The following is a 5,716-nucleotide window of genomic DNA, read 5'->3' on the forward strand; positions in this document are numbered from 1 at the left end:
CTGTGCAATATTATTCTCCTTTCGTTAACACTCGGGGGGGGAGTATGTGGCCACCGTCGAGCCACCGTCGAGTTTCCCCACTACTCATCTAGTGAGTTCGTGATCCAGGGAAGCCGAGCACTTCCGTTGCCGCGACACACCGACATTGTCTTGTTAGACACGGACACACACACTCGTGCGTCTACGCGTTAGCTTCACCTGTAGTTAAGTTGCGTCATACTCGTCTCCTGTACAAGAGTGATTCTGAATAAACTTTTCTAATAGCCTCATAAATAGTGCATTTTATTACTGATAGCCGACAGAACATATAATTGCAGTGGGTGCATATGCCCACAACCGCTACTGCTTTCTATGTTAATGTTACATAATAATCCGCGCGTGGCGTAGTCCGCCTAGCAAGTCGCTAATAGCGACACGGATACGGAGAGAGTTTGAGAACTCGTAACAACGCGTGCGCGTATTTTGTTTACCCTTTTCGGCCCTGGCAGAAATATTTCTACAAAATTAAAAAAAAAATAAAAGTGTACTACAAAAAACTATAAAATATAATTGCCAGAATCTATTAAATTCTACATGAATTTAAGAAGTACTACAAAATCCTACATGAAAATGCTAGAATTGGAACACTTTTGTAAATTTTTGTATATTTTTAGTGCATCTTGATCTATAAATTTTTCGGTAAAACTACGCCAAACTACAACTAATACTGATATTCTACACATTTCTATATCTATTTGAGTACAGTAGACTACAAGGAAATACTAAAATTAAAACACTCTCTAATGAGGAAATTCACCCGACATAAAAAACAATTATATTTATTTTGAAATTTTATTACTACTTTTTAACTAAATTTGTTTCTTAAGATGCAACCCTATAATTATAAATATTTTCTCGTAATTGAAAAACACATTTACCTTGATGGGATTCGAACTCGAGACCTCGATGGATCGTGAGCCAACCGTCTTATGCCGGAATTACGATGAACTTAACGTAACGGGACGTGAAGTAACGTAAAACCTAAACACATTGTTTTTATATGCGGCTGATTACGATCGACTTTACGTAACGCATATAAAAACAATGTGTTTAGGTTTTACGTTACTTCGCATCCCGTCGCGTCCTGTTACGTTAAATTCATCGTAATCCCGGCATTACGTGGGTAGACTACTTCTTAATTTGATTGTAAGTGTTATATATAGTCTACATGTGTCATAACCAGCGCAAATATATAACTTTTCAAAAATTCTTAAGAAACAAATTCAGTTTAAAAAGAGTAATAAAATTTCGAATCGGATATACAAATATAATTTTTTCTTAATGTCGGTGAATGTCAGAAACCAGTGCCGGCTCGTTACAAAATAGGCCTATTGGGCCAACTTTGCGCTGAGCGATTATAAAAAGAAAAAAAACTTCTTTATTCTAACTTATCTGTAAAATAAAAAGCGAGTCATTACAAAAAAAACCTTACCCAGCACCACATACACACGTCTAAAACCGCATAACCTGGGAAAAAAATCTCTTATTTATTTATATTAGTTTATATTGGTAGATACATGATTATATATGATCATATAAGAAATGGAAAATATAATCTTAAACAATATTATATAGCCATATATGAGAGTATATAATTATACATGGCTATATATAAGCATATATGATTATTTTCTCGGGAAAAAATACCTCTTATTTGTTCATATTAGTAAATATATAATTATATATGGTCATATAAGAAATGGAAATATAATCTTGAACAATATTATATGGCTAAATCTCTTTAAGTATAACTTTATATAGTCATATATGGTTTTATATACTAGTATATTATCATGTGTGATCATGTAAAAGTATATTTATAAGAATTAAAAATTATAAGGTTCTCGTGATTAAATCGATTAAAGGGAAAGAGGCAGTAAGAGCCGGCGCGGTAAATAGGGCGCAAGTTATATATATTTCTTATCGTCAATACATAAAAAAATTCGCGAACGTTTCGACCATTTTTGTGGTCATCTTCAGCGCAATGTGTAAATTAGAAACTCTCTTGTAACGCGGTCATTAGGCTATTGTATACTCGCACGTCGCACGTTCCTTTTTCCATGCGGTAATTCCGGTGTGTGTGCGCTACTCCATAGGCAAGCAACCTTGAATCCCTCCCAAGTTAGAAGGCCAGGAGGACCATGTTGCATTTGGTACTTTATTATATGTTACACGATACCTGCGTACATACGGAGCGACACACTGATTTACGGTTCACATCGATATAAAATTGAACACTGTGAGTTACTTACAATGAAATCGTAAACGGTATAGCGCACAAAACGACAGATAACAAACGCAAGTTATCTTGACATTGCTTTGAGAGATAATAACTGATCTGAACTTGATCGTAAAACGGTACAGCGCACAGATAACGGACGCAAGTTGTCTCGACAATGTTTCAAGAGATAATGACCGATCTAATATGTTTCGCTTGCCTCGAGGTTAAAAGATCGATGTATAAGAATTCGGTGAAAAACAAATAACGGTAATGCCAGTTGAGAGATCGATGTATAAGAATATTTGTTGCAAAACAAATAACGGTAATGCCAGTCAGAGACCTTGTAATAATTTTTCCAAGCCCGTTCCCTTGGCAGTGGTTTCGCTAGATAGTAGATAGGGACAGTGGGAATCTCGTTAATCCATTCATGCGCGTCACTAATTAGATGACGAGGCATTTGGCTACTTGCATCACGTCCTTTTGGCGCGTCTTACCGCTTCGGGGCAGTGCGGTTCCTGATAACAACGGGTCCCGGCTCGAGCGACCCTGCAGGTTGACTATTGGATCGCTCATCTGCGCAACGGGTTACTCAATAACAAGGATACGAGATCCAGCATAACTTTCGTTCTTTGTTATCACCTATCTTATAGTAACTGGCCTATCTAGCACTCTTGGCAAGTCCTCCCGCAGGAAGGAAACCCATCTGACTGATCTGCCGCGGGATTCCTGCGTACGGGCTGGAAAAATTATTTAAGCAGAGTCCCCTACTTGGAAAAACGGAAATTGGCCGGCTTAGTGTGTTGCCGTTACCGCGGGGAGCCACGTGGAGGCGTCTGCCCGTGTGCCGGGGCAGTTCGGTCACACGGCTCTGCCGCCGCTCAGTGCCCATCCGAGCGACTCGCATCACTGATGTCCACGGCAAAAGTGCCGACATAGATTAAAATCGGAAGTGTAGAATGCTCCCAAATAAATAAATAAATAAATAAAATATTGGGTGGATCAGGTCCCAGACCGTCGTTTATGTATAAAATTACATCAGTGAGCTAGTGCCAAGAGTTTTTAATCTGCAGCATCGCTGCTGTTGAGACGCAAAGGCGCGTTATAATCCATAAACATATGGAAGAGTTCCACTGAGCTCCTGAGTGCTTGGAGTGTTAACGTTCTCAGTGAGCCTCTGTCTTTAATTTCCAATTTACGAAGACAGGTAACAGTGCCTTTGGGCATTGCTCCTCTTGTCCCGATAACTATCGGGAGGATCATACAGTCTTTCGTCCCTAATTGGGCTTTAAGCGGGCCTATGAGGGACGCATATTTGGCGAGCTTGTCCCTCTTGCCTCTCTCTAAGAAATCGCCATCCTCATGGCAGATTGTTACATCAGCCACAAAGACCCTTTCCCGAAACTGTATGATCAGGTCTGGTTGGAGATTCCTCAGATGAGGGTCCTGTAATCGAGCTTCTTTCGTTATCGTCATTTCACGTTGCCCCAAAACGTGGCGCTCTATGAAGTCTCGAATATCATTGTGGCGTTTAATACGACCAGACTTGGTGTACACGCACTGCCCCAGTATATGACCCAGTGTCTCGGGTTGAGCCTTGCACTTACGGCACATGACACCGCTGTTCTTAGTGGCTCTGTTCAACGACACCTTGTTTGCCGCGACATTGGCTCTTAACTTGAGAGCCGTAATATACCTGGAAGGTTTCAACAGGTTAGGCCGGTATAACCATTCATTACCCACCTTATCATCTTTATAGGCTGACACACCCTTGCCTTGGGACGGTAATTCCGCCCATTTGTGCCATTCATTCGCTTTGGCCTTATTTTTATAGCCGTCGATCTGTTTAATCGACTTTAAGGGCCAGCCCAGTTTGGCCACGTGCGCCAAGCGCTTTAATTTGTTCTCTAACCCCGACGTCACTACTAAGGCTTGGATCGCCGGATCGCTGTTATTCAGAAAGCGAAAACCAGCTTTTAACATTGCGGACGTTACAACAATACCAAGCTTGGGAAAACCAATGCCGCCATCGCGCTTAGACGCTTAGACGTATAGCAGACCATCTGCTGTAGACATTGGAAGGTGCAGATAGTCTTTCACCGCCGTCGTTAGTGTTTGGTCCAGTTTATTTAATTCTGTGGCACTTACTGTGCCCGCAGTGAAGGCATACAAGAAGTGCGGCAAAAGTTCAACTTTCTGATGTGGCTTCAAGTAGCCTTTTAATTCTTGGGAACGTGTCCCTTAGCCGCGCAATTGCGTGCTTAAAGAGAGTCATAGTTACTCCCGCCGTTTACCTGCGCTTGCTTGAATTTCTTCACGTTGACATTCAGAGCACTGGGCAGAAATCACATTGGAAAAACCGCATGGAAAAAGGAACGTGCGACGTGCGAGTATACAATAGCCTAATGACCGCGTTACAATAGAGTTTCTAATTTACACATTGCGCTGAAGATGACCACAAAAATGGTCGAAACGTTCGCGAATTTTTTTATGTATTGACGATAAGAAATATATATAACTTGCGCCCTATTTACCGCGCCGGCTCTTACTGCCTCTTTCCCTTTAATATATTTATAAGGTTAACCCTCCGTAGTCACACTTATTTTTTCAAACAAGGAAGTCACTCTGGGTCATTTTGACTCGAGACGAATTTTGATCGTTCGCCATTTGACCATTTATCCACCGATCGTGTTGAAAAAATTCTTAAATGCACTTACGATATTGCTAAATTGATTGCTATAAAAAAAAAATGCCTCAAAAATTTTTAACATATAAAAAAAATTCGCGAAAAATTTGTTTAAAAAAAAATTTTTTTTTGTTTTTTGAACTACAGCTAGAGGGCGTCATGCCCGCCAATTTTCAAGTTACGCGCAATATATTTACGAGCAAAGTTGAGGCTCGGGTCAAATTGACCCAGTGTGACTACGGAGGGTTAAAGATAATCATTTATGATTATATACTCTATAATGGATCTATCCATAAAAATTTGTATAACTGTTATAAATATTTTTCTAATAGTATATTATTTTACTTGACAACATCAAATTAATATAAAATATATTATTTTTAGTTTCAGTTTACACAATTGCGTTTTAAGTCCGACAAAGTCCATATATTGGTACGCAGTGCCAATTTAAAAAACTGAAACATGTATTTAATAATAATTGATATTGTGAAATATTATTAAGCATCAAGATCCGCTTCGACCAAAAACGGCACTTCTCATTGCTTATATGTTATTTTAAGTTTTCTTTTTTTTTTATTTTGCATAAGATACTTAATTCTTTTAATTGACATATTAATTTTCATTTTCCATGGAAAGGTTGAAGGTTTGGTTGAAGGTCTGTTAATTTCCATGTAAAATTGTAGTATTATATAAACACCTAAAAAAAGCAAATTCATGTAGATTTTCATGAATTCACGAGTTGTAAAAGACTTAAGGATTTTGTCGTTTTCTGT

Source organism: Temnothorax curvispinosus, unplaced genomic scaffold (assembly GCF_003070985.1).
Source record: "Temnothorax curvispinosus isolate PA1 unplaced genomic scaffold, ASM307098v1 QBEX01007311.1, whole genome shotgun sequence".
Classification (NCBI taxonomy): Eukaryota; Metazoa; Arthropoda; class Insecta; order Hymenoptera; family Formicidae; genus Temnothorax; species Temnothorax curvispinosus.